The sequence below is a fragment of the Arvicanthis niloticus genome, chromosome 23 (genome assembly GCF_011762505.2).
Source record: "Arvicanthis niloticus isolate mArvNil1 chromosome 23, mArvNil1.pat.X, whole genome shotgun sequence".
Taxonomy (NCBI): domain Eukaryota; kingdom Metazoa; phylum Chordata; class Mammalia; order Rodentia; family Muridae; genus Arvicanthis; species Arvicanthis niloticus.
In genome coordinates this window covers 25,469,883-25,484,137 of record NC_133430.1, presented here as the reverse complement: position 1 = coordinate 25,484,137, position 14,255 = coordinate 25,469,883, and the positions used below count along the sequence as shown (strand labels likewise).

At 41.6% G+C, this 14,255-nt stretch overlaps 1 long non-coding RNA gene across 1 annotated transcript in view; it reads left to right on the top strand.

Moving 5' to 3' along the window:
- The first annotated feature begins 615 nt into the window (after window positions 1-615).
- The window catches only part of LOC143436636 (uncharacterized), a 66,261-nt gene continuing 52,621 nt past the window's right edge, over window positions 616-14,255 (top strand). The window contains exon 1 of the long non-coding RNA XR_013106520.1: window positions 616-702. This is a non-coding gene — a long non-coding RNA (uncharacterized LOC143436636). The remainder of the gene's footprint in view (window positions 703-14,255) is intronic.

Below are 14,255 nucleotides of genomic sequence, written 5' to 3'. Positions count from 1 at the left end.
TTACAGTTATGTGAGCAGTATCCTTATAGATATGTGAATAAAATTGGAGTTTCTTATATCCACAGACCTCTTATTGGTGTCTAGTTCTAACCCTACTTGGGGGCAGATCAGCAAAGGTTGGCTTGGCAGTCGTGGAAGAATAAAGTGGCTCAATATCTTTAGACTTGAGAAAGCTTAGCCTTTAATTCAATCAGGGATATGGAAGAAAGAGGAGGAGGGGGAGATCTTTGTTTTGTTCCAACTAGTTTACCTTGAATCTGCAGCTGGTTAGAGTTTCTCAGAGGCTGTTAGTTCCAATTACTTTGGTATACACTCTCATATGTATGCTTGATGAATTTAGACGCAGCAATGAATTTATCTGTGCACCAGCCATAAAATTTCCATTACTTTTCTTAATGAATTTTACATTTGATTTTGAAAGCTTTTTTTTTTTTTTTTTAAGACGTTGCTCATTTGTTTCTCTGAGCCTTCCTCCCCAACCCCTTCTGCATAATTTGTGTCAAAATAAAGAGATTCATTTGGAAAGAGAATGGACCTTTATACGAGCCATTTTGTATTCAGGGACAGGGAGATCTTGCCTTTCCCAGTGTCAGGACACTTTAAAGACTGCACAGCATTACAAACGTCTTGGGCTCCAAAGCAGCATAAAATATGAAGCCTGAGGTTTTCCTGAAAGTTCAGCTATCAACTGCAAAGGGAAAGGTAACTATTTGTGTAGCAAGTCATAGAGGAGAAAGAGGGGAAATTCTGCTGCAGAAAACTCGGGTATGAGACTCCCACTCCTCAGTTTGGCTACCTTGACCAGATGAGAAGCACCAGGTGTCAGGCATCCGATGTTTGGCTAAACTTTGTCCCTAAGTTTCTCAGAGCATATAAAGAACTGCCAGAAGTAGATAAGCTGGCGTGTCTCTATGCTCTGAGCAATTTTCCTTTCACATATAATATAATGGCTGGACTTGACTCTAGAAGCAAGAGTTACTTTTGCTTTCTGGAAATACCAGTCGAACAAACACTTTTCTTTGCGAATTTCAATCATTCTATAATCAGAAAATGTGTTGTAGAGGCTGTGGCTCTAAGGAAGCAAGCTGTGAATGTTTGTGTTGTCAGGTATCTGAACACGCTATGTGTTTAGAGTAATACTATTTTTCTGTGCTGTGAAGAGGAGGCTCTGGCTTAGGAGTGTTAACGTCTGAGGAATGCAAGAGAACAGGAAGAGCTACAAGACTCTTAGAAGGGGAGCCAGATATGTCTGGGGAAGTCAATACTAGGGACTGTACCCTTAATCAACATGCTACACATGCTGTGGGGGTTGAAATAGCTCAGGCTAATAATCATGGCTCAGTCTTCTTGTTGATGAGTTGATCTGTTCTCATCCTTTTAGGAAGTGATTGGTTTCTTTGAGAGGAGTTGACATTTTCAACATGCCTATTGGAACTTGTGAGAAACAGAAGAAAAGGATCACTTTGAAGGCAGGTCTTCACTTGGAGCTCTCTGAGCTGTGGCCAATGGTCTTGATGATTACAGAGCAAGCAGTATTTTAAGCACAGGGGATGATTTTCTATCTGAGGAAAAGGATTTCTTAGAGTATAGCAGGCTTAAATTCTAACGACATTCATGTCTAGGAGCTGCATGCTTTTTTTCCTCTGCATCCAGTGTTTTCTCTTATCTCAAGGCCTCCGGTAAACTGTTGATGATAGTGTCGCATAATAATGAGCTTGGTCAACAACATATTGTATATACAACAATGAGAGGAAGTGGTGATGTTATTTTGCAAGGTTGTAGTAAAGCTGAAAAATTCTATTGCTTTAATGACATGGTAGCCATAGCAATATCATAATATAACACATAAAGTGTTTGTGGAGATGTAAACAAACCTATGCACAGCAATATAATTATGCATAAAATGCATGATACTTGATAGCAATGATGAGTAATTGTTACTGGTATGTGCATAGTCTGAAATATCCACCACAGTTTCATGTTTTGAAGGGTGTTCCCCAGCATCTCTCTCTCTCTCTCTCTCTCTCTCTCTCTCTCTCTCTCTCTCTCTCCCCCCCCTCTCTCCCTCTTTCTCTTTCTGTATGTATAGATGGATCTGGGGCTCCCTATCAGGAGTAGATCACTGTGATCAGGCATGTGTTTCTTTTTGTTCTCTGGTTTATTTATGATTGGTGCAATGCTCCTGTTGTCCTGAACTAAGCTCTTCCACCATGTCTACTCCACCCTGAAGGACTGAAACTGTGAAGCTAAATAATAAACTTTCTGTCAGGAATTTTGTGACTATGCTGTTCAAAGTAACAAACACTGAAAATTGGTATCAAGAGTAGGGTTGTTGCTGTAAGTCTATGTGGTTCTTAGACTTTTGGAGATGAGTTGAGGTAAGAATTTTGAGAAAATTGGAGATCCATGTTAGAGAAATTCTAAAATATTGTCAGTAGAATTTAATGGGCCATTCTGCTGGGAGCTTAAAAAGACAGTAACACTGTTAGAAATATGAAAAACAAAGACAGAGTTCAAGTACTTTGTTGGGAATTAAATTAGAGGCCATTCATGTTATATAATATCAAAGAATTTGTCTACAATGTCCTGACAATTTGAGTAAGGCTGGATTAAAAATGGCCAAGTCTGCTTAAGGAAGTGTTTACTTATGTTTAGCTGTCCAGATACCCATAGGCTGTAGCAGGTTTGGCTCAAGGGACCTGACTACTTCTTGATCTAGTGGCAGAGCTTGGCATCATTCACATGGTAGTAGTGGCTTTGTAGGAAAGTGGAATGAAAGAGTTTATGGAGGTTCCTACCAAGATTTTTGAGACTAGAGAATATGTAGCAGAGTTGTGTTCTCTACATGAGTCTCCTGAAGAGTCAGTGCATGAAGCTTTGATGGTAGAGCATAAGTTGAAATAGAGTGGACTGTCATCTGAAACTCTGATTACTACCTTCTGTATCACCCATCCCACTATGAGTAATTCTGCATTAATTGCATGCCCATTGTCTAGTGAGATGCTAGAGTGGACAGATGGTGAAAGATTAACTATGGAGTGTGAAAGTCTATCTTTGTACCTATGAGGAAATTATTATCCATGCTGTGGTGAGACTTTCTGGTGGTAAAGCTGTTTTGGGGTCACCTATGCTCTTGTAAGCAATCCCTGACCCATTTCTGTAAAGAAAGCATATTGGTGGAATCAAAGGAAGGGATAGGTTTTTTTTCTTTTCTTTTTTTAAATCTCCCCAGAGAGTGAGGTCTCCTAGTAGACTTATAGAGTTTCACAGTTAATAATTTACCTTGAGTATCAGAAAAGATATATCTGTGAACAGTGGAATAGCATTGGGACTGTTAAGACTTTGGTGACATGTGAAATTGGGCTAAGTGAACTTTTCATTTTGAGATAACTGTGAGTGAGCCTTTTAAGAACCACAATGATAGGCTATGATTTGAATCTGGATGTTCCTCTTAAACTTCTGTTTTAATGCTGCTCTCCAGTTGGTGGTGGGGGCTGCATATTGTTTGGAATGTGAGACATAGATGGGAGGAGTGGGTCCCCAGAGGTTGAAGGCTATAAACTCTCCCCTAGACCTTGTCTTACTCTTGTTTCCTAGTTGACCTTGGTATGAACAGCTTCTGCTGTATGCTTGTGCTTTTCCCACTACAATGGACAAAAATATATAATCATGTGAAACAATGAACAAAAATAAGTCTTTCCTCCAATAAGTTGTTTCTATTGAGTAGGATGGTCACAGTGATATGAAAGTGACCAATATATTACTAAGCCCACTTGTAATTATTTAAGGTGTACTCTTATATCCATAAAAATTTTGCATTGAAAAAATATGCAACATTATGCTGGCAGTAGTTTAGTACCTCTACTGTGCCAGTTATGAAGAGATGCTATGTTCAGTGATAGACTTGGGTTTGGGTATATATTCTCTATGATGCTTACACAATGACATATTGCTTACCTACAAATTGCTTAGATAGGGTATTATTTCTGTGAAGAGATACCATGACCATGTCTACCCTTATAAAGGAAAACGTTTAATTGGATCCGGCTATTAGTTCAGAGGTTTGGTCTATCATCATCATGGCAGGAAGCATAGCAGCATGTGAGCCAACATGGTGCTGGAGAAGGAGCTTAAAATTCTACATAGGGATTCAAAGGCAGCAAGAAGAGAGAGACATTGGGCCTGGCTTGAGCATTTAAAACTTCAATGTACTCCTCTAGTAACCCACTTTCTCCAACAAGGCCACACCTACTCCTACAAGGCCACACCTCCAATAGTACCACTGTCTTTGAGCCTACGGGTGCCATTTCCATTCAAAACACCACAACTGATTAAATTATACCCATCTTAGATCTTATACATCGTGGAAAATTAAGGCAAAATTCGAAGTAATTTTTGTTTAGATCTGTAAAAGAAGAAGAGCTACTCTGTACATGGAAATGAATGATATTTAGAAGGATTCTAATAGTAGATAGAACCTGATATTTGAAAGGTATTTATGATCAAAAATGATGAAAGAGTAGATAGGAAAAAGGAAATAGACAAGTAAGGAGGTTCTGGCAGTGTGTTGAAAAAAAAAATAAAACAAAGGCCTATGATTTCTTAAAGAGAGAGCACTGAGAGGATGCAGGACACTCCTTCCTTTGGAAACTCTGCTAGTTCCTGTATCTTAGAAAAGTTTTTTTCTACCATGGCTTTCTAGCACCATGACAGTCATTAACTGTAGAGCAGATATCCATATTGCCTAGGCTCAGTGTGTGCTACGTGCTTTTTAAGCTCTGTGAGGTGCACTCCCTTAGAGGTGAAGCAGCTGAAGCAAAAGTGGTAGTGTAGACCGAAAAATTATAAAGACCATTTTATGAAATATATACAGGCTTTTTCTTTGCCCTTAGACCTGAGCAAAAAGAGTGCAGGTTCCAGAAAGTGGAACTGGATGTAAGATTTCAGGCCTTTACTGCCCCGGGATACATTCAGGGAAGAGCAACATTCCTCAAGCCTCAGGGTGGGGAAGGCCCAAAGCAAGAAGACACATTCCTGACCACAGAGAAAGATGCAAGTCATCTGGGTAGTTCCAAGAACTAGCTAACTTTCTACTGTTCTTGGTTACCCCTCACCCCTTGAGGTCTTCTCAGTATTACAGCCTGCTGATGTTCAAAATTTATAAAACAACCAATCATATGTAACTGTGCGAAAATTCCTCCCTTTCCCCACCCTGTGCTATAAAAAAGCCCCTCAGCTTGCTGACCTGGGTCAAATTCTGTTCCTGCGTGGAAGAGCAGTTTGACTGTTGGCTAGCCAACTCTCCCCAATAAACCTCTGCTGATTGCATCCAGGAACGGTGTCTTGTGATTTTGGGGTGGCCGTGATTTCCTGAGACTTGAGTAAGGGTCTCCCGAGTTTGGGGGTCTTCAGTAGAATTACTTTCCCAAGACTTACCCTTTAGCTGTTGTGTTTTACTCCCTCAATGCCCTCTTCTCCTCAAGCTTGGTATTGTCTTTAGACAAATAAAATGAGATTTGTGAGATTTACATCCCTCTTCTTTTCGAAGACAAGTGTTTCATTTGTTATCAGCTTAGCTTCCCTTGAAGTTAACATATAGAAAACTTGAGTGCTCCTTGCACACTAGCCATCCGCCTCCCTCCCCCCCCCCCACACCTCTCCCTCCCCGCCACTTACCTGACTATGAATCCCAGAGACAGTAGCTGTTCCCAAGAACAGGGAAGGATTGAATTTGCTATGTTGGAGCAAATCACACATGTTGTATGCCACTCATTTGCAAATTCACTTTTGAATTAAATTACTTAATTTCTAGGTTGGGAGGTGATAACTTTTTTTTTTTTTTTTTTTTTTTTTTTTTTTAAATTAATGTGACTCTGTCCTAGACAGACTGTGAGAGAGATATGTGAGATCAGGCCATGGAACTCCAAGAGACCAGTTTCCATCTCTTCAGTCTTTGTTGTGACTTGATTACCTCTCATAGGCTCATGTTTGGAACATATAGACACCAGCTAGTGGTGCTGATTTGGGAGACTTTAAAAGGTGGGGGAAGTGGTCTACTGAGGTCAGGCCTTCAGGTTTTTAAAGGCCACCTCCTTCTTGTTTGTTCTCTGCTTCCTGGTCTCTCTAGATTTGAAGAAAATCAGTCACATTGTCTGGTGGCCATGAGCTTCACCATGCCTTCCCCACCACCATGGACTCTGAGCCCTTCAACCACAATCCAAAATAAATCTCCCTTCCCTTCATTTACACTTGTAAGGTCACAATGACTAATTTAGTCTTCTATGCAGATCTACTGCTATTGGAAAATAACAAGAGGCCCCTGCCACCACCTCCCACTGCATTTGTGACATGCTGGGTATTTCTGTATGGCTGAATGGTCGCTATTATGAAGGTGAAGAAGCTGCTTCCTGTTACTCTTGGGTGGAGAGCCCCTCTGGAGGCCCATGGAGCTAACTCACAGACCAAAGGAGAACCAGAGCTATTCACTTCAGCTGTGTTCACTCAGCCTGCTGCTGAGAGAATCTGACATGTTCCCCTCTTTAACCTTCCAGAACTGTCTTCACCTTTAATTTCTACCTGGGTCTCGAAAAACATTTGATTTGGATCTCTGTGCAGGATTGTCTTCCCAGTGGGATCAGGCCGCATCTCTCATTAGTCCCCCTTGCTGATCTTCACAAGAAAGGTCTTCCCAGTGGGATCAGGCCGCATCTCTCATTAGTCCCCCTTGCTGATCTTCACAAGAAAGGGCGTGTCCGCGAAGGGTCTCTGGGTAAAGACTGTTCAGGGCTCAGAGCTCTAAAGGGGCAGGTTTGGCTCCACATGATAAATCATTCCTTGACCCCAATTTTTACACCCTGTAACTGTGGGCTGATGAGGGTGGGAGAGGATAATGTCGACTCTGGAGTCCCGCCAGCAGGAAGTGTGGAAAGCTGGGAAATTACTCTACCTCTGAGCTCTCCATAGCATTATCAAACATGCTCTTTGGCAGCGGCTGGGTGTTCACATTAAAGAAGGGGTTGGAGGAAGGGGCAATGGTGTTTGGAGAGTAATACTTGTTATACAGCTGTAGGGGAGACACCTTTGCCTATCATGAAAGCCTCAGGTGTTCCCATTCCCTCTTCCTTGTAATTACTCACTATCTGTGGCTTAATAGACCAGCAGTTCCTGTGGAGAGTGGGCTCATATATGAGACCTGCATTCCTTGACCCAGGTTTTTGGCGGGATGAGTTCCAAAGGTGAATGTTTCATTTGAGCAACTGACAAAGCTTTTAAAAAAAATAAATAAATAAAAAATAAAAAAAAAGGGCTATGTACAATTCCTCCGGGAAGGGAGTAGACCTTCCCTCTGGGTGTGGGGTGTCTTTTCTCTGAATCACAACAAGGGCTGTGGTTTGTGACAGTGAGTTCTGTTTGGGCAGATTTGGAGTCCTGCTAACGAAAGCATTGGGTATCTTGAAGGATGAGGTCATTCTTCATGTACCTATCAAGGCGGGCAGTCACTTTTGTGGCTCTTCAGTTCCTCTGCCCCATCCTAGACAAGAAGCCGACAGACGTGTGCTGTCTGACTTTCAAGTTTGTATCCTCAGAGTCTGGAGAATTATCTACGATGTGAAGACATTGATTTTAATATAACTTTTGATGCAGTTGATTTCAAGTGGTAGATGAGACTTTTTTTGTTTTGTTTTGTTTTGTTTTTTTTCAACTGGATTTTCCTTGTAAAAGAAAAGTAAGTTCGTAGTCAAAACCGAGAGCATGGAAAAGTCAAAATGAAAATGAAGTTTAGTCTCTGAGGGAAAGCACAAACGAACAACCTTCTGTTTCTTTCCAAACTGCGAGTGAATCCACCTCACCAACACATTTTTGTTTTCACAGGTGGAGTCATGCTATGTTCATGTAGCTACAACATTTTTTTTTTTTTTGGTGGTTAACTATCTATCTTGAGCATCTTTTCCCAATCTTTGCAATGGCTACCATCCGCTGAGAGAGTTTCTGCCATTTCTTTAACTGATTCCCACTTGATGGGCGTGGAGGATATGTCGAGATTCTCAATTATTAAAAAAGCCGCTGCACCAAATATCTACTTATTTTTATGTTGCATATTTTGCATAAGCATTTGCACATAAATGCTTAGGAGAGTAAGTTTATTAGACACCGCCCCTTTCGAAATTGGCACCAAGTCACACGCTCACCAGTAGAGTGTGCAAATAAGCATTTCTTCACATCTCAGATAACACAGAGTGTTAGCAAATGCTTTCAACTTTGTCCATCGACTAGGGCACAGGTATGAGCCACTGACTGAGGAGTCAGGCTCAGTGAAACACAAAGGGTCTTGAGCCAGATTACTGCTACTTACTTTACCATTTGTATCTTTGGTCTTTGAGGGCTTGTTTGGAGATCCTAGCAAGGGTTCTAGCAGCTGCTTCCATAGCTTTAATAGAGACTGGCCCTCCTCTAACTGAGAAGATCTTCCTTTGCCATCAAGTATACAGCTTCAGAAAGGATGCATACGGAATGACGTGGTAACGGAGGAAGAGGACACCTGTTCATCCTTCCAGATCAGCTGATTCAATTCCGGTGATCAATGGGGTGCTACATATCACAGGCAGATTGCCTTTACAGCCTATCTTTCTTTAACTTGCCATAAAGAATTTTTACTATTTTATATAGATTTATTGATTTTTTTCCTTATATTTCTGAGTTGTACGTGACATCTAGTAAAGATGTTTGTCATTCAGGATTATAAGCAGGATTTGCTTAGCTTATTTTAAAAAGTTTTTATTGGATATTCTGCTTATTTACATTTCAGATGTTATCCCCTGTCCCCATTCTACACCCCCCCCCAACTCCCTATCCTGTTCCTACTTCCCGCTTCTTCTATAAGGGTGTGCCCCCACCCATCTACCCACTCCCTTCTGCTTGTTCTCAAATTCCCTCACAGTGGGGTATCCCGCCTTCAAGGGACCAAGGACTTCCTCTCCCACCAATGCTTGACAAGGCCATCCTCCACTACATATACAGCTGGAGCCATGGGTCCCTCCATGCATGTTCCCAGACTGGCAGTTTTGACCCTGGGAGCTCTGGTTGGTTGGTTGGTACTGTTGCTCTTATGGGGCCGCAAGCCCCTTCAGCTCCTTCAGTCTTCTCTCTACCTCCTCCATTGGGGACCCCATGATCAGTTTAATGGTTAGCTGTGAGCATCCGCCTCTGTATATGTCAGATTCTGGCAGAGCCTCTCAGGAAGCAGGTATATCAGGCTCCTGTCAGCATGCACTTCCTGGCATCCATAACAGTATCTGCGTTTGTTGACTGTACATGGAGAGGTAGGGCACTCTCCAGACGGCCCCTCCTCCAGTCTCTGCTCCACACTTTGTCTCTGTATTTGGTCCCTTGTGTATTTTATTACTCCTAAGAAGGACTGAAGCACCCATATTGTGGTCTTCCTTCTTCTTGAGCTTCATGTGGTTTGTGAGTTGTATCGTGGGTATTCTGAACAATATTGTGTTTAGCTCACAATATTGTTATCTGTATTTATGTATCTGCTACAATAGGTCTTAAGGCCTATTGTATGTGCTCATCTTTTGTTCAAAGAGCTATTCAATTTCCTTTGGCTCTCTTTTTCCTCATTGGTCTGGGAGGAAGCTTTCTTACTTGTTAGCAAATAAAATGCTTTTTGTTATACAATGGTTCAATATCTATGGGAGATCTGTTCTTATTGTACATACAATTCTCTCATTCTTTTTGAGGAGCCTTTTGGAATTCTTCCGGAATCTGGAATCTGAAGATTAAAAACAACGCAAAAGAAGAAGCTAGTCTTTTCCACAAGGCAAGAAATGGAAAGAAAACCTGGTCTAAGACCATGCATAGCATTCTGTATAGTTTGGGCTGTATGGAAAGACCAGGTAGGCTTTACATTCTGAAAAAGCTTCCTAGTTTTTCATCATGGTTCCAGCAGTGGCTCAGATTCCTCCTTGGAAATGCAAGCCTACCAAGTGACTATTCCTTCTAATCTGCTAGGTTTTGCTTCAGTTAGTAAAACATATCCCACATACACTGGGGGGGGTCAGTCATTGGCCTTCCTCTCCTGGGCCAGGTATGAGCCAGTGGTTGAGGATTTAGGCTCAGGGATGAGAACTGTCTCCTATCACCTATTCACTTTAAACACAAAGAGTTTTGAGCCTCGATACTGCTCTTTACGTTAGCCACTTGTCTGCCTTAAAGCCAAGGATCTGACTTACTAAGAAGCAATTAAATCAGCTCACTGTTTAAGAAACTAATAATGGTGGTATCTCAGTCTCAGAAAAGGGGACTCCTTGCTCAGGAAGCACATGTTTTAGGGACTGTTTCCTCATATGACTCTGCTCAGATTTGAATTCCAAACTTCCCCCCTTGGAAATGTTAACAAAACAGAGGAGTCTTGGCAGGAATCCCTCTTTGCTCAAAAGATCTAGATCCTTATGCAATAATTAGACTATTTACATCCCATAGACCCATCAGGGATACTTTGAAGCCTACCTACAGGGGATTTTTTAGCATGGTTCTTTCATTTTCAGTTAGAACTGAAATTAAGAAGATAATAATAAAAGTTCAAACTTTATATCGTACAGCGCACACACACACACACACACACACACACACACACTCACACACACAATCAGAAAAACCCAAAAGTTTACTTATAAACCTCAGTTCAACTGTTAAGGCTTTCTAATTTTCTTGTGTCTTTTCACCCAAAATGAAGAAACCCTCCAGGGATTTCTCTAGCAGTTTTCATCTGGTTCTGTCAAAGCACTTTATACTCACTATCTAATTAAGGCTCCAAACACCTCAGCAAGAGGGGGAAGAAGTATCAACACTGTAAACCTGACAAATAGAAGCTCGAGTCCTGGAAAAGCTAAATAAAACTGCTCTGGGTGCAGGGTAAGAGTGTGGTGGATTTAAAACATGGAAAAGTTTGCATTCTGTGAGGTTGTGCATTCCTCAGTGTCTCCCAGAGTACCCAAATTGCATAATGAAATTCGGTGTTACTGGAATATCTGACTGGAGTTTCAGAGAAACAGCAAGCTTTAAGTACATCAGCAAAGAAACCTTAGACAAAGAAACACAAAGAACCTAGGTGGCCTTCTCTGCTTGCAGGACTTATTTCTTGGTGGATGAGTAGGAGCCAGGCCATGGAGAGAATGGTTCCTTAGATATGCCTAGCCAAGGTATAGAGGGACAAGGTATGAGGGACAACGTAGAATCTTTCGTTGTGTGTCAGGCTTCTTAGTTGCAAGGAGCAGAAACCACCTCAGGCTTATGTAAACAAAAAAGGAAATTTGTCGGAAGGATATTAAGAACTTTCAGATTTAAGAGCAACATCAAAGACTGCTCTCTTCAAAGACAAAAAAGAACCAAGCAAACTTGTAGGTAGGTGGATGGGTGGTGGGTGTGGGAGTGGGCACAGGTGTAGAGAGTAGCATCGGAGGAAATGGTCCTGAAGAGGGAGTCATTTAGTTTGCGTTTTGCTAATATATTTCTGATAAGTATGACTTCAACAAGCCAATGGGGGCCACCAAGAATGGGAGTGGAATATGGTGGCTTGAATATGCTTGGTTTGGGGAGTGGCACAATTAGGAAGTATGGCCTTGTTGGAGGAAATGTATCACTGTGGGAGTGGGCAATGAGACCCTCCTTCTAACCACATGGGACCCAGTCTTCTCCTAGTGGCCTCCAGACAATGATGTAGAACTCTCAGCTCTTCCTGCACCATGCCTGCCTGGATGCTGCCATGCTCCCACCTTGATGATACTGGAATGAACCTCTGAACCTATAAGCCAGCCCCAATTCAATCTTGTCCTTATAAGGAAAAATAATAGTAATAAAAATGATTTCCATTGTCCCAGCTTTTTTGTGACCATAGTGATGTCATAGCAGTGTCTGTTTTGGCAGTCATTATCCATTGGTCTATCCCAAACTATTTGACCTATCTCAAGTCATTTTCCCTGAGGTTACTCAGGGGCAGGAAAGAGAAAGGATCTGGTTCCTTCAGCTTCTATAGCAGAGAGTAGTTTTATGACACAAGGAGGGTTCCACAAAGTATATCAGGAAGTATGGGGGGGTGGGTGGGGGCTGCTCACAGATGGAGAAATAGAAGACAGCCACCAGAATCACCCCACTCCATGTGAGCATTCTGCTTGGAACCAAGAAGTCCAGAAACTTACAGTATGTTGTGTGGAGAGAATATGCATGCATGAATACACCCAACCCATGCTCTTGTAGGGGGGTTCCTGGCTTATTTTTGTTCTGGTATTAGTGGGAGATGCATGGTAGAAGAGATCTGAGTTTGTGTGATGTTCCTTTTCCTGATACATCCTCCCTCCACTTTCCTTCATTAGTTATTTATAGTCAAACAGGTTGAGGTGCATAGATGTGTCACTCTCTGTTCCCTTTGGTGAGTAAGGACACTGGTAACATTGTTCTGTGAATAGATGCCTCTGTTATTTGTACCAGGATAAACTTTGACTAATCTGAAAATTTCCCTCCTGCTCGCAAATATCATATTTCTCTTTTATTGAGCCTACTTATTCCTGCTTCCTCTCAGTCCCTATAGTCTATATATTCCCTAGTAGACAACTGGTGTAGCATAACATTCTTTGTTTGCGGAGATGAACTGTATTTATTTCTTCTTTCCAGTACTTGAAAGACTCCTGGAGCACAATCTTTTTTGAGAAAGTGGTTTTCAGAGTGCTATAGTTGTATGAAAGTTAGGCTATTCAGTGACTCTTCAGTCACACAAATGTTTTGACACTGCACTTTCCGAATATACAGTGACACCAAATAATCAACAGAGGGTTTCGGTGCTCACTCATTCTGTACACTTCATGTCCTATCTTGTGATCACTCTAAAAAAAAATCACTTCCATCACTCAATTATTTTGATTCTGAGTTTGGATTTCTGTAATTTCTTATGCTGGTTTAGGCTTCCAGGACAGTTATAATTTTTGAAAATAGATTTTTTTTTGTATAATATATACTGATTATCGTTCTCCTCCCTCTGCTCCTCCCAGTGGGCCCCCCCCCCCCCCGTCTGGATCCATCCCTTCTCGTCTTTCAGAAAGCAAACAGGCAACTAAGGGAAAATAAAAATAAAATAAAATAAAATAAACCCAAACCAATACATTGGAATAGGACAAAACAAACAGAAGGAAAAGAACCCAAGAGTACGCATAAGAAACAGACATAAACAGAGACCCACTCATTCACACACTCAAGAATCCCATAAAAATGCTCAACTGGAAGCCATACTATAGATGCGAAAGACTTGTAGGGTAAAAAGATAGAGGGGAAAAATATAAGCAAGATAAATTAAGATAACATTAAAAAAGAAAGGAAAATTCCTGACACGGCATGACGAGACAAAGAGCCTCCAAAGATGCTGGTGAGTTGCTTCCGCTTCCTGTTGGCCATCTACCGATGGGCCTGCAGCCTACCCTTAAGAGTACTTTGTTTCTCCAGAGAGACTGCCTTGGAGGAAACTAAATTTTCATTTGAAAGTGATTAGTAAGTGACTATCACTTCTACTTAGGTATGAGGGCATATAGCCACTCCTTTCAGTTTTAGAATCCCACCTGGTGCAGACCTGTGTAAGCCCTGCATGTTGAGCCAGTCTCTGTGAGCTCATATGTGTGTTGAGCTTGTGGATTTAGAGAGCCTTGTTTTCTTGGTGTCCTTCATTTCCTCTGGCTCTAACGCTACTGCTAGCCCCTCTTCCTTGGGTACCCTGAGCATTGAGGGGAGGGATTTGATTGAGACGTCTCATTTAGGGCTGAATGCTTCAAGGTCTCTCACTCTGCATAATGTCTGGCTGTGGGTCTCTGTATTAGCTCTTGTCTGCTGTATGAGGAAGCCTCTCTGATGATGGCTGAACAAGGCCCTGACCTATGACTACAGCAGTAGATGGCTGTATTTTTAAGTCTATTACTGTCAGTGTAGCTTGTAAGATTGTAAGATCCCATAAAATTGGGGCCCAGACCCATTGTTCGGTCCAACGCTGAGTGCAAATGACTTCTGATGAGGGTGACGTTAAAGATGGTGCTGGTCTCTTGTAGATGGAAGAAGCCTGTCCTTCTAGACATATCAGAAACACCTCTTACTGCTTTCAGAGAGTGTAACCAGTTATACCACCTGTCAAAAAACAGGCTTCTGATATCTATCACCTTATTCCCGAATACTGTGTTTTTCACTAGCTAAATCTCCAGGTATTGGGAATACAATTT